The sequence below is a fragment of the Salvelinus sp. IW2-2015 genome, unplaced genomic scaffold, assembly GCF_002910315.2.
Source record: "Salvelinus sp. IW2-2015 unplaced genomic scaffold, ASM291031v2 Un_scaffold3397, whole genome shotgun sequence".
NCBI classification, from domain to species: Eukaryota; Metazoa; Chordata; class Actinopteri; order Salmoniformes; family Salmonidae; genus Salvelinus; species Salvelinus sp. IW2-2015.
Window position 1 is genome coordinate 13,757 of NW_019944678.1, and position 7,430 is coordinate 21,186.

At 42.7% G+C, this 7,430-nt stretch overlaps 1 long non-coding RNA gene across 1 annotated transcript; it reads left to right on the forward strand.

The window, feature by feature from the left end:
• The first annotated feature begins 833 nt into the window (after positions 1 to 833).
• LOC139025845 (uncharacterized) lies at positions 834 to 7,183 on the forward strand. Its single transcript, XR_011477486.1, has 3 exons — positions 834 to 1,079; positions 6,610 to 6,804; positions 6,923 to 7,183. It is a non-coding gene; the product is annotated as an uncharacterized lncRNA (long non-coding RNA).
• The last annotated feature ends 247 nt before the right edge of the window (positions 7,184 to 7,430 follow it).

Genomic DNA, 7,430 nt, shown 5'->3' on the forward strand with positions numbered 1-7,430 from the left:
TAGAACATACAACAACAAAAAAGGACGAGAGGTTTTAAGAAATAGCTGATTTGTTAATAATACGTGTTGAGAATAAATGTATAATTACTGTGTAGCCTATGACTAAAGTTCTCACAGATTTACTATATCTAAACATTATTATAGTCAATATATTCATGTAGTTAATCATTTATAATCGAAACTCAACCAGTCAAAAGTCAATGTAAATTGTATACAACTGAACGGATGTAGCATTTCAACATTTTATATTGTAGGAAAACGACCAGTAAGGAGACAGAGGGATTGTAGGATTGTATTGTAGGAAAATAACCATTAAGGAGACAGAGGGATTGTAGGATTGTATTGTAGGAAAATGACCATTAAAGGGGGGACAGAGGGGTTGTAGGATTATATTATATATATCGCAACTCATTGATCTGTGCACCCGACTGTTTGCAACAATGCACTTTAAAATAGGAAACTGGAATGAGGTCTGAAATATTTCCTAAACACAAAACCACCGTAATGTACTACCTCAAAGAATGAGACTAAAATATATATGGAAAGCAAACAAAACCCAAGGGACGAAGAATTGCACCCATAACAAAAGCTTTGTCATGGAACCACAATATCTCACTCATTTTACATATAACAAAATAACTGTACAAATAATACAGAAAACGAGATGAATAATAATCCCAACAAATATAGGTTATTTTTGTGATGAAACAGAGGCCTGGAAAGACTTCGCGGTTAGCGTTCACTGCCCACTGTATACACGAGAGGACGTGAGAGGTGGAGGCGAGAAAGATAATAGGTGGACAAGGAGAGAGGAGAAGGAGAGAGGAGAAGGAGAGAGGAGAAGGACAGAGGAGGAGAGAGGAGAAGGAGAGAGGAGAAGGACATAGGAGAAGGAGAGAGGAGAAGGACATAGGAGAAGGAGAGAGAAGGAGAGAGGAGAAGAAGAGAAACCTGATGATTGCGTCAGTAATTCAAACAGAGTGCCATGAAAGTTGACACCAGACTGGATCCTAGAATTAACGTTCGGGTCAGATCGCCATAAACTGTATCCACCAAGTCAGGAGGGAACGGAGGAATGTGTAAGTGATTTCAGGAACGAAGGCATGTGTAAGGGATTTCCTATCAATTTTGCAGTCGCGGATATAATGCCTTTAGGTCTAATTTAAGAATCGCGGCAGGATTAGGGTTGTATAGGAGTTTCCTTCATTAGGGGTATTTAAATGATGCCTGTCTTGTATAGGAGTCAGATCTACAGGTAACTGCCAAAATAAAGGAAACACTTGAGAAGATCAGGGTTCTGGCGGTTCTGTTGTGGTGCGGAGTGCATTTTCCTGCCATGGTTCAGCTCCACTAAACCCCGTAGAGAAGGGTGGTTTTATTTGGCCCCCCAAGTTAGATTATTTTCAATGTATTTGTGTGTATTATTTTTTTTACATAAAAGACTGTAAAACACCAGGAAATCATCTGTAAGTGATTTTAATCTTGAAAAATATTTTACCAAGTATTCCCACGCAAATTGATGCATACACTTGCGGATAATTTGCAGTCGGCAAATTATTATTATGTTCCGGCCACCCGATCATCCGCTCAAGAAACAATCGTCACACGGCTGAATCTAGTTGGTGATCCCTGCAATAGAGGGCAAGATACCGCCAATAAAAGTACAACCGTTGTGATTGATCACTTTCAACCTGTGATYAATCCTTTCTCTCCTGATCGGACTAGTCTCTTCCAGGATGACAATGTCCCCATCCACAGGGAACGAATAGTCACTGAATGGTTTGATGAGAATGAAAACGATGTAAACCATATACCATTGCTGTCTCAGTCACAACATCTCAACCAAACTGAACCAATTTGGGAGATTCAGGAGTGGCGCATGTGACAGCGTTTTCTACCACAATTATAACAAAACACCAAATTATGGAATTTCTCATGGAACGACGGTGTCGCATTTCCTCCCAAAATAGAATTCCAGACACGTGTAGAATCTACAGTATGCCAAGGTGCATTGAAGCTGTTCTGGCTCTTGGTGGCCCAACGCCCTATTAAGACYCCCCATGTTGGTGTTTCCTTTATTTTGGCAGTTACCTTTATGTCTTCCTGCTCACATGACAGTCAAACGTTTTATACAAACATAGAACGTGTGAAAAGGGCATCCGGGTGATATTTCTCCCCTTTTCCCAGACGGACAATATTAATCATCAATTATCTGGCTCTCCACATTGATAAATATGATTGAAAACAAATCTAAAAGCTCCGACACAAAAGGCGTTTTTCCCCCCTTTAACGTTGTTCTTTTCAGTCTGTTCATCAAAGAGTTCTAAAATTGGTGTCCCGAAGATGTACATTGTTGAGATGACATGATGACAATGCGGAGACAAAGCGTGGTCTACCAGACATCTCGGCTGTAGGGAGGGGAGGCTGAGAACGGGTCTGACAACGGGTCAGGGCAGGGCTGTGTGGCGAGTTAATACTCTGAGCACAGGAATGGACCAGAACTTTAGTAGTAGCCAAGTGCTCTGTCTCTCTGTCTCTCTGTCTCTCTCTCTCTCTCTCTCTCTCTCTCTCTCTCTTACTCTCTCGTCTCTCTCTACTTCCTCTCCTCTCTCTCTCTCTTCTTCTCTCTCTCTCCTCTCTCTCTCTCTCTCTCTCTTCTTCTTCTCTCTCTCTCTCTTCTCTCTCTCTCTCTCTTCTCTCTCTCTCTCTCTCTCTCTCTCTCTCTCTCTCTCTCTCTCTCTCTCTCTCTCCTCTCTCCTCCCCCTCTCTTCTCTCTCGTCTCTCGCTCTTCTCTTCCCTCTCTCTCTTCCTCTCTCTCTCTCTGTCTTGTCTTCTGTCCGTCTGTCCCTCTCTCTCTCGTCCTATCTCCTCTCTCTCACCTTCGCCTCTTCTCGAACTTCTCTCCTTCTCTCTCTCTCTCTCTCTCTTCTCTCTCTCTCCTCTCTCTCTCTCTCTCCCCTCTCCCTCTCTCTCCTCTCTCTCTTCTTCTCTCTCTCTCTCTCTCTCTCCTCTCTCCGAGTCTCTCTCTCATTGTGCACTGGCCTTCAAATGCTTTTTCTGTGTGTTGGATGCTGAGATGATGGTCAGGCTCCAGAATGTGTATGAGAGAGAGAGAGAGAGAGATCGGCCTCTCTTTCAAACCAACACTGTTTGTGGTTTAGTTGAGCGCTCTACAGAGCTTCTGGCGGTGCAACAACAACCTGCTGCTACAAAGAGTTGAATCGTTGAAAGCAACTAAAGTGATGTAGCCAGCGTCATATTAACAGAATAAACAATATTTGTATTCATTTGAGAAATGAGGAGGTTTGAACAACAAGACAAAAAAAAAAAAAAAACAGAACAAAAGACCCGCAAAACAACCATGAATACTACCATTGTCCCTAGGCTTTTCAACTCTGATTCACCATATCATAACCCCTGCCACGACGAAAACATCAATATCCCGACGGAAAGGACGCGTTTCTATGGAAGACTAAAGCATTTTCGTGCTGAACAGATCTTCTTGTAGAAAGACAACGGGAAATGAAAAGGGATCAAAGGCAAAAGCTCTTGGGAGCGTATATCTCTACGCGTCTGTGAATCAAAGATAGACGAGGAGGACTTTTTTTTTTTTTAAAGCACTTGGTTAGACTTGGTACTTTCCCCGGTCAGTCAGCCTCAGCCCCATCTCCACCTAATCTCTTAGGAAGGCTACAACGATGCATGACGCCTAAGAAACTAGCTAACTTCCACGGCACTTCATAGGAGGCATAACACACTCATAAAATTGTTCTTTGTTATAGCATATTGCAAGCAATTATGCTGTTTCATAGAAAAAATGTGTCCAGTCACTGTCAATGCCAATAGGCTTATATTTGTGTTCATGTTTTATTAATTTAATAAAAGTAACTGTAAGTTAATAAGAATATATATATTACATCTAAAAACTAACCATTATCCCGATCTCTCTACCATTATCCCGATCTCTCTACCATTATCCCGATCTCTCTACCATTATCCCGATCTCTACTAACTGTAATTATTTTTAAAGTGTCAACTATAACCTATTTAGTTGACCTAATAAACCTCCTAAATACATTGAAAACTGTTGATGGTTCAATTGACTCCATTGACTGCCGAGTGCATTTCTATCTCTCTCCCATTCAGCTAGATTAACACGCATGTGCACAAGACATAGGTTCTATATGGCTCCTAGAAACAACGCTAAGTAAACAGGAGCTAGCGAACAGAAGACTAGTCCTTTTGTCGGGCCCGAGGCAGCTGCCCAACCCTCTATTCTATTGGAAAAGACTGACCGCGTCCTCTCGGCTGCCCCCTCGTCAGCCCACTGCACAACAAGAGAGGGATGTTCTGCTTGCGTGGGTAACACTCGTTCCAGCCCCATAGCCCCTCTTCTTTCCTCCCAGTGAAAGGAGTGAGTTGTGAGTAGTGGATACAGCCAGCCACGTCTGGCGGGCACAAAGCCCCGTGAAGCCCCAACGGGTTCCACCCAATGAAAGGAATGACCGGGATGGGAAACAGTGAAAGAATGCGACTCTGACTATGGCCAGCAGATTTAGAAAAGGAACGGAAGCTTGGTTGTTGTAGTAAAAAAAKAAAGAAGAAAAAAAAAGCCCATTTTGAGAACTGGCTTAGTAGCTCTAGGAAGGTTCAGCATTGAAATTACATTTATAAACACAGAATTACATACGAAAATACATGTGTAGACCCAGGGCATAAATTACGTATGAGGACACCGATGTCCGGATATCAGATATATTTTTTTAACCAGTCGGGTTCTCAATTTACTGTTGAGGGTTAGAATAGTAGAATACACAAGGTGCAATTTCGAAATGCGTAACCAAGTTTCGCTCATGTCAGTTAAACTTTTGTAGATTGGAAAAATAGTCGGGTTAATCCAGCCAGCTATCTAAACGTCTAGTAATAATGGTCGTGCCCTGGAGCCCAGACCTTCAGGGGGCCCTCAAAATAATGGTCGTGCCCTGAAGCCCAGACCTTCAGGGGGCCCTCATAATAATGGCCGTGCCCTGAAGCCCAGACCTTCAGGGGGCCCTCAAAATAATGGTAGTGCCCTGGAGCCCAGACCTTCAGGGGGCCCTCATAATAGTGGTCGTGCCCTGGAGCCCAGACCACCAGAGGGCCCTCATAATAATGGTCGTGCTCTGGAGCCCAGACCACCAGGGGGCCCTCATAGTAATGGTCGTGCCCTGGAGCCCAGACCGCCAGGGGGCCCTCATAATAATGGTCGTGCCCTGGAGCCCAGACCGCCAGGGGGCCCTCATAATAATGGTCGTGCCCTGGGGCCAAGACCTTCAGGGGGCCCTCATAATAATGATCGTGCCCTGGAGCCCAGARCGCKAGGGGSCCCTCATTGATTTTTGTAGTCTTTCTCACTCAGATATCATATTAACATGGCATACATCATGGCAACATCTGCATAATTGTAGGAAATTCGATTTTAAACCTGCCAAAATCTATCTCTACCCCATGGCAAAATGTGTATAATTGCAGGAAATGTGCTGTTAAACTGCACACAAAAAAGATGAAAGSCCCAGTGCAGTTCAAAACGTGATTATCCTGTGTTATATATATTTACATACAGTACCAGTCAAAAGTTTGGACACACCTACTCATTCCAGGGTTTTTCTTTATTTTTACTATTTTCTACATTGTAGAATAATAGTGACGACATCAAAATGATGAAATAACGCATATGGAATCATGTAGTAACCAAAAAAGTGTTAAACAAATCAAATATATTTTAGATTCTTCAAAGTAACCACCCTTTGCCTTGATGACAGTTTTGCACACTCTTGGCATTCTCTCAACCAGCTTCATGAGGAATGCTTTTCCAACAGTCTTGAAGGAGTTCCCACATATGCTGAGCACTTGTTGACTGCTTTTCCTTCCCTCTGCGGTCCAACTCCTCCCAAACCATCTCAATTGGGTTCAGGTCGGGTGATTGTGGAGGCCAGGTCATGTGATGCACCATCACTCTCCTTCTTGGTAAAATAGCCCTTACACAGCCTGGAGGTGTGTTTTGGGTCATTGTCCTGTTGAAAAACAAGTGATTGCACCACTTATCCCAAACCAGATGGGATGGCGTATCGCTGCTGAATGCTGTGGTAGCCAATGGTGGTTAAGTGTGTCGTGAATTCTAAATAAATCACAGTCAGTCTCACCAGCAAAGCACCATCACACCTCCACCTCCATGCATCACGGTGGGAACCACACATGCAGAGATCATCCATTCACCTACTCTGCTTCTCACAAAGACACGGCGGTAGGAACCAAAAATCTCAAATTTGGACTCATCAGACCAAAGGACAGATTTCCACCAGTCTAATGTCCATTGCTCGTGTTTCTTGGCCCAAGTAAGTCTCTTCTTTTTATTGGTGTCCTTTAGTWGTGGTTTCTTTGCAGCAATTCCACCATGAAGGCCTGAWTCACACAGTCTCCTCTGAACAGTTGATGTTGAGATGTGTCTGTAATTTGAACTCTGTGAAGCATTTATTTGGGCTCCAATCTGAGGTGCAGTTAAACTCTAATGAACTTATCCTCTGCAGCTGAGGTAACTGTGTCTTCTTTTCTCGTGGTGGTCCTCACYAGAGACCGTTTCGCTTGACGGTTTTTGGAACTGCACTTGAAGAAACTTTCAAAGTTGGGCAAGGCATTGGTAAATCCTCAAATCCAACATATCCCAAAGGATTCCAGCTTCTGCAGCCATCGTGGGGAGGATTCAGGAGGAGGATGCTGGTGCCCCATCCTCCCCGACCCACAGAACCAACAACTCCAATACAGGAAGTAAGTGTGAGTGATGTTGTTGCATGTGTGTGTCTGACTCTCCTACCTTGGTCTGCTGTAACTATATGTGAGTGAGATGTTAGTAAAATTCCTGAACTAAGTGTTTTCATCATTCTAGATTGCAGCCGGTAGCAACAAGAAGAAGCGCAACGATGTGTGTGGACCCAAGAAGGACAGGAAGACACAGTACACATGCATCAAGTGCAAGAAATACATTTGCAACACACACACAGTAAAACTCTGTACCTCATGTGGTGTGTAGACCGGCCTTAATTTGTGTTCAATGGGGCTCATTTATCATTTCCATAAAATACTGTATGTAAAATATGTCCRTCCAATTGATTCAGTTCAAAGCAGTAAACATCAATATTGATGAAAACCTTGTTTCATTCATATTTGTTCAAGATAAACTTTATTTACTCCCACCATGTCTTGATTAAAATAGATTTTTTTTTACAAAAATCAAATTTTATAAAAAATAAGACGAATAGCGCTATTATTGATAAATGTGATCTAGCAGGTAAATGGCAAATATTAACCATGTATACTGTCTATATTAACCATGTATACTGTCTATATTAACCATGTATACTGTCTATATTAACCATGTATACTGTCTATATTAA